The following is an 8,290-nucleotide window of genomic DNA, read 5'->3' as shown; positions in this document are numbered from 1 at the left end:
AAATTTAGGAGAGATCTTATATCCATTCCAAAACCTAATAGAGCGTTTATGAGGTTTTACTCGAAGAAAAACAAATTCCCCTTCTTTAAAACTACGATCCACTCTATGCATATCAACATAGCTCTTTTGTCTATCCTGTGCCTGCTTTAATCCTTTCCTTATATGACACACTTGTTCTTTTGTTTCGTGAAGAATTTCAAGACCTACTAAGATTTTGTCCTCTAATCTATCCCAACTTAAAGGTGTTTTGCATGGTCTTCCATACAATAACTCATAAGGTGCCATACCAAGGGAGAAGTGATAATTGTTATTGTAAGCAAACTCCACTAGAGGAAGATGACCTTCCCACTTAGATTGTTGATCCATTACATACATTCTAATCATGTCCTCTAACACTTGATTTACTCTTTTAGTTTTGCCATCAATCTTGGGATGATAAGATGTACTAAAAATTAATTGTGTCTGAAGGGCTCCCTAGAAACTAGTCCAAAATTAACCTACAAATATAGAGGCCCTACCTGATATGATTTTCTTAGGAAAACCATGAAGTCTAACCACCTCCTTGATAAATATTTGTGCTATTTCAGATGCTTTATAAGTATCTCTAACAGGTACAAAATGGGCACTCTTAGTAAGTTTATCTACCACCACCAAAATGGAGTGATGCCTTTTCGTTGTTTCAGGTAATTCAACAATAAAGTCCATAGATATTTCTTCCCATTTGGACTCAGGAATGTTATGCAGTAGCAACAATCTTGTTGGATGCCATGTTCTTCTTTAACTCATTGACATTCCAAACATTTTTCCACAAAATTTGCTACATCCTTCTTCATTCCTACTAAAAAGAAATTTTTCTTTAAATAAACATACATCTTCTAGACTCTGAAGTGAGCCATATATGTTGCATGGTGAGCTTCTTTCAAAATGAACTCACGAAGCCCATCTTGATCTAGAACTACAATATTTTGCATGAGTCTCACCATACTGTCATCATCACAAGAATACCCTTCTATCTTTTTTTTCTTAGCCCCCTCCCTATAAAGAGAAATTTTAACTTCCTTGTACCATTCATCTACATCTTGTGCCCTCAAGATGCATTCCCGTAAATAAATCTTCAATGGAATTACTGAAAATATTCGTGGTCTTCGACTAAGTGCATCAACTACTTTATTCAATGTACCCTTGATGTAAGTTATGTCAAAATTATATTCACTTAGGAGTTCTGACCACCTTCTTTGCCTATCATTTAGATAACTTTGAGTAAATATATGTTGCAAACCTCTGTGATCTATTTTCAGTTCAAATTCTTTCCCACTAGATAATGTCACCAAAGTTGTAAGTCATGAATTATACCTACTAGTTCTAGATCATGGCTTGCGTAGTTTTCCTCATACGTCTTAACTTCCTAGAGGCATATGAAATCATCCTACCATCTTGTGATAATACCGCACCCAATCCATATTTTGACACATCAGTACATACTATAAATGGTCTATCCATATCTGAAACCTTAAGTATCAGAGTTCTAGTCAAACATTGTTTGAGCTTGGAAAATGCTTGCTCACACTCATTTGTCCAATTAAATCGTACTCCCTTCCTAAAAAATGAAGTGATATGGCTGGCTATTTTTGAAAACCACTCCACAAATCTGCAATAGTATCCTGCCATACCCATGAAGCTATGCACTTCATGCACATTAGAGGTGTTGGCCACTCTAAAATTGCATCAATATTTGCTGGGTCAATAGCAATGCCTTCACTGGAGATAATATGTCCAAGATAATGGATTTTTTTACTTGAAAAAATAACATTTGGACATTTTGGCATAAAGTTTATTTTTTGTTAAGCATTGTAACACCAATCTTAGGTGTTGCTCATGCTCTTTTGGGTACTTTGAATATATTAGGATGTCGTCGAGGAACACTTGTACAAATTTGTCCAAGTAATTCTGAAACACACAATTCATCCGACTCATAAACACTCTTGGGGTATTAGATAACCCAAAAGGAAAAACCACGAACTCATAATGACCAAAATGAGTTCAAAAAGAAGTTTTGGAAATATCCTCTTCTTTAACTCTAAGCTAATGATATCTAGATTGAAGATCGATCTTGGAGAATATGGTGGCTCCCTTCATTTGATCAAATAGATCATCAATGCGAGGAAAGGGATATTGATTTCAAATAGTTACTCGATTCAATTTCCTATAGTCAACACAAATTTGAAGGGATCCATCCTTCTTCTTTACAAATATCATTAGAGCTCCCCAAGGTGAAAGAATAGGTCTAATCATACCCCTATCCAATAACTCTTGAAGTTGCACTTGCAACTCACGAAGTTCAAAAATAGACATTTGGTAGGGAGCTTTGGATATAGGTTTCGTACCAGGCTTTAGCTCTATGGAGAAGTCAATCTCTCGCTTTGGAGGTAAACCAGGAAACCCTTGTGGAAAGACATCGAATAATTCTGAAAGGAAAGGATATTGTTGAAAGGATGAAAGCTCTCCCTCATTTAAATTCATTATAGAATACATTTGAAATCTTTTCCTAAGACTTCTCTTCATCTACAAGAATGAGACAAGTCTTAAATAAATATGTCTCCTTTCCCCATGGATAACCATAGATTGGCCCTCATCACTCAAAAAATTAATGGTTTTGCTTCGACAACTAAGAAAAGCCCAATGGGCTTCAAGCGAGTCCATCCCAATTATCACATCATAGTGACCAAGTCGCATCACATGAAGATTCACATTTGTGACACAGACTCCCAAGTCTAAAGCGCACTCTTGCACTAAGAATTCAACCTTTTGAGATCGCTCTGAGGACATCTCAACCTAATCAAAATCATTTTTCTCTATCGCACCAATTTACATTTTAATAAATCATTAGGAGAAATAAAACTTTTAGTTGCACCAGGCTCAATCAAAATAGTAGTAACCATACCATTTAGCTTACCTGATGCTTCAAGCACTATAGATTAATGCTCAACTTGGTGATTTTGCACAACTGCATGAATCCTATGGGCTCTGCCCATATCTCTAATAGTGGCTTGTTCCTTCTCTGATTGTGCTTCAGTCTTCCTTTCAGGGCAGTCTTGCTCATAATGAGGTCCTTCACAAGTCCAACATCCATTAGTGGGAGCAGTTTTCATAAATTTTACCCTTTTATTAGGCGATTCTTGAGTGCAAGCATTACTTTGTTGAAGATGTTGCCTTGGTTATTTCTTTGATTCTTAAAAGTATGATTCTTTTCAAATCCTTGATGATGTGAACTACCTGACTTATGTCTTACATATTGGCCTCCCCTTCGAGGAGGTTTCCCATGGAATGATATATTTGGGGTTTCATACCCCCCTTTGTTCCCCAATAATTCTTCCTCAACTATAATTACTTGTTGCACTACCTCATTCAACATAGTAAGCCTCAAAATGTGCACCTTTTCCTTTATAATAGGATTCAATCCATGAAAAAACTTGTTTACCTTGAGGGCTTTAGTATTTAGATGGGTAGCATATCTAAGAAACTCCATGAATCGTACTTCGTATTCGAGGATTGTCTTAGTTCCTTGCTTAAGATCATGCAACTCATTCAATTTCATCTCCAAGTATTCTGTAGAAAGGTACTTTGCTTGAAATTCGTCTTCAACTTGTTCCCATGTCAAGGTAGACATGGAGTATCCCAATTGGGATTCTATGTTCATCCACCATACTAGTGCACTCTCCTTAAGTTGTTATATAGCTAACTTTGCCTTTTGGTTGCTAGAATAATTCTGTAACTCAAAACATAGGTGCATGTTTTCCAACCAAGCTTCTGCTACCTCCCCTTTTTGTAGAAATTTTGAATAATTTAACACATATTCACAGAGATTATCCTGATCATGTACTATTTCGGAAAACATACACAATACATAAGCTCCTCTACGTTGATCATCAATATAGCAGCATCAATAACAATAAAACATCAAGAGCATTCACACATTAACACAGTATGTATCCCAGGGAAAGCATCTCGCTAAAAAACCCCAACTATCTGTATATTAATGATTGAGTCATGTAACATTACATAGCATAATACTTCTCACAAGTATCTCCACCTCTGTTACACACAATACAGCTCAGATCTGATCTCCAAATCTCTTCCACTGCTTTCCTGCCTCCACTGCTCAATACCTGCTCAAGAACTGATGAGAATGGCTCACCAAACTCGTTTTTCACCTGCAAAATAGTCACTCACACTTTGTTGGACGTGAGCACAAGCTATAATGTGGGAAAATACGTGAGCAAACTCATTGGCATACTCAATCCCTTGATTGTGCAAGATCTGGTGCACAACTATAGTCACAACTGATAGCAATCTGATTCTCTACCACCTGTCCCTGTTCAACTGAACATGCACTGACATGCAACTAAGTTAACTGATGTATTCATTAGTTGCATTATGAGTTAATAACTTGTGAATTAATCAATAACTAATTCACCCAACTCATCTCTAGTCTATTTTCCAGTTAGACTAAATACAACCAGTTTAACAAAGCTAAACTGAACACAACTCCATCAACTCCACAATCAACTCCACCAAACTCAATTGATTGAGTTCTAACTGAAGTCATGCATGCACCAACTCAACTGACTCATAAGAAAAGCGTATTTCCTTCTGACAGCTGCATGTGCCACCTCTGTAGCTCAAACTGAAGTGCTCGAAGTGAATAAGATCAAGTTTATAGTCCAAATATTATTATGAGATAATAATATTTGACTTTTCTATTTTTGACAGCCAGTCTAAAAATAGACTTTGATCACTCACACTGTGATCACTCACACTTTCATCAAAAATAGAAGTCCATCTATTTTTCCCAACTTGATCAATCATCCATAAACAGCAACCTGCAATCCATAGACATGATCCATATGTCTAAAAATAGACATAGTCTAAAAATAGACTTGCGCCAAAAATAGCCTGCGGGCCCACTTAGTGAAGGCGACTCTTTTCACTAAGCTCCATCATCTTGTTGCAATCTCAACACTCCCTCTCGACAAGATATGGATTATCAGCAACCCCTATCCTGCCTCGGTGGTACTCGAATTTGCTCCTGGTGAGAGCCTTCGTCAGAATATCAGCATCCTGATCCTCCGTTGGAATGTACGAAAGTAACATGATCCTCCGCTGCACACAATCTCTGATATGATGGTACCTGATGTCAATATGTTTAGATCTATCATGAAATACAGGATTAGCCGAGAGTTTAATGCAACTCTGGTTATCACAGTAAATCATAGTAGGATCCAAATGAGAACCGAACAAACCAACTAAGATCTTCCTCATCCATATAGCCTCGCATGCAGCCAAACTTGCTGCCATATACTTGACCTCCGCTGAACTGAGTGCGACGGATCTCTGTTTCCTGCTGTACCAAGAAACTACTGTCGATCCAATACTGAAGACCCCTCCTGATGTGCTCTTTCTGTCTGTTGGGCTCCCTGCCCAATCTGCATCCGTGAAGCCACATAGCTTCACCTCATCCTCCTGTCTGTACCACAAACCATATCCCGATGTGCCTCTCAAGTAGCGCAATACATGCTTGCCCGCCTTCCAGAAGAGCTTGGTAGGCTTAACCATAGCTTGTGAAAGCTGGTTAACTGCATAGCATATATCAGGTCGTGTATTGACCAGATACATCAGCGACCCCACCAACTGTCGATAAACAGTGGCATCCACTTCTTCTCCCGAAGTGGCATCCTCCTTCCTCCAACCTCCAGGAAGAGGAGTATCAACAGGCTTGCAGCCATGCATGTTGAACTTCTCCAGTATCTCCCGAGCATACTTGCCCTGAGAAACAAACAGTCCACCACTGCGCTGCCATATTTCCAATCCCAGGAAATAGTGAAGGAGGCCCAAATCCTTCATCTCAAACTCTGTAGCAAGATCCTTCTTGCATGACAGTATCAACAGCTCATCACCCGTTAGAATCAAATCATCAACATACAGTACAATGATAAGCAACTTACCCTCCACCACAATCTGGTATAGGTTCGGATCCGCCTCGCTCTTGGAGAATCCAAGTCCTGTGAAATAGTTGTCTATCCGTGTGTACCAAGCACATGGTGCTTGCTTCAACCCATACAGCGCTCTCTTGAGCCTGCACACATGCGAATCGCTGCTGAAGACTTCAAAGCCTTCGGGTTGCTCAATGTACACCTCCTCCTCAATGACTCCATTGAGGAATGCAATCTTCACATCCATCTGATGAATGTGCCATCCCATCTGCACTTAGAGAGCAAGAATCGTCCGTATGGAAGAATACCTTGCGACAGGTGCAAAGGTCTCCTCATAATCGATCCCCTCAATCTGTGAAAAGCCTCGGGCAACAAATCTTGCCTTGTACTTCTCCACACTCCCATCAGCTGCCTGCTTAACTTTGTAGATCCATCTCGAACCCACCACTGATTTCCCTTCCGATCTAGGAACAATCTCCCATGCACTGTTTCTGACAATAGAATCATACTCTTCCACCATGGCGTCTACCCATGCGGGATCCTCCACAACTTCCTCGAAAGAGGATGGCTCAGTCACAACACACTTGCTCATAAGAGCCATGTATCCAGTGTACCGATCAGGTAAAAGTCTCTGCCTGCGTTGGGCTGTAGGTGGTCCTACAACTTTCTCTACATCTTGAGCCAGTCGCTTAGCTTCTGTCAAGCGCTTTCCCCCTCTGATGGTTGGCGCTGCATGAGTGGTCTCTTCCACTCCATGAACCTCGTCCTGTGGCTGATCCATGTCCTGAAGATCATCCTTAGGAACTAATAGCTCCTCATCTGCATGCAAGTGTAGCTCCCTCTCAAGCGAACACTTCATGGCTTTCTCCTCCTGAAATTTTATATCCCTTCGCACAACAGTTTTACCACTGTCTGGCAAATACACACGATAGTTGTGGGGCGTATCAGTGTACCCCACAAATATCCCAACCTATGCGGTCGGCTCCAACTTCTTCCTGGCATCCTTCGTCACATGCATGTAAACGTTAGCACCAAAAATCCTCAAATGAGAAAGATCAGGCTTCTTACCAGAATAAGTCTCCTCAGGTGTACTCATGCCAAGTATCCTATGAGGACAACGGTTCTGCACATAAACTGTTATATTGCATGCTTCCGCCCACAAGTGAAGGGTAGGCCCTGATCATGCAACATTGCCCGTGCAGCACCCACAATCATTCTGTTCTTCCGCTCAGCTACCCCGTTCTGCTGTGGGTTATGGGGAGCTATGAGCTCTCTACGAATCCCTTCTGCCTTGCAGAAATCCTTGAACTCATCCGAGATGTATTCACCACCATTATCGCTCCTAAGAGCCTTCACCTTCTTCTCCGACTCCTTCTCGACCAGTGCTTTGAATTCACAGAACTTTGAATATGTCTCGCTCTTCTTCTGCATGAAGAAGATCCAGCACTTACGAGAGAAATCATCAACAAAAATCACATAATACCTATGTTTTGTTGTCGAAGCAACTGGGAAAGGTCCACACACGTCTGTGTGAATTCTCTCAAGGATCATCGTGGCGCGACTATCCTTCTCGTGAAAGGTGGCTTTCACAAACTTCCCCAAAGTACACCCCTTGCACTGATCTGACTGCGCAAGTGTGCCTTTAGGAAGCCCTGTAGTGATCTGATGTAGTATCTTCAAGGCTCCATGGTGAAGGTGACCCAATCTCCTGTGCCACAACTCGCCATCATCCCGGCTCACCAATCCTTCTGCCTTGCCTGCCATTGCTGTGCATCCATCTACATGCAACTGATAAAGGTTCCTTACTCGAACCCCTATCTTCCGGGTCTCACCAGTTGTCTTGCTACGCAGGAAAGCCTTTCCCTCGCTGATAACAACATCATACCCCTTGTCTTCTAACATCGCCACTGAGATGAGATTCTTCTTCAATCCTGGAACATGCATGACTTCCTTCAATACAAAGGGTTTACCAGACTCCCTCTCAAAGGAAATGGTACCGATACCGGTCGCACTGTATCTACCATCATCGCCCATCTCGATGTGCACTCCAAGATCTTTGTCCTCTAGATCAGAGAACAAATCTCTATCTCCCGTCATGTGAAAAGACGCACCACTGTCCAAGAACCACACTGATCCCATCACACTTGAAACCAAGCATGCGATCAATGAAAAATCAAGCTCAAACTAGGAAGCTAAGGCCTCTCGCCCTGCAGATCCAGCAGCTTGCTTGTTCTTCTTCTTCTGCGGACAATTAGTGGCATAGTGTCCGTGCTGGTGACAGTGAAAACACTTCACCTTGG

Source organism: Pinus tabuliformis, chromosome Q, assembly GCF_031772625.1.
Source record: "Pinus tabuliformis cultivar Carrire ecotype Pingquan chromosome Q, CPIR1, whole genome shotgun sequence".
NCBI classification, from domain to species: Eukaryota; Viridiplantae; Streptophyta; class Pinopsida; order Pinales; family Pinaceae; genus Pinus; species Pinus tabuliformis.
This window is presented reverse-complemented; position numbering follows the sequence as displayed.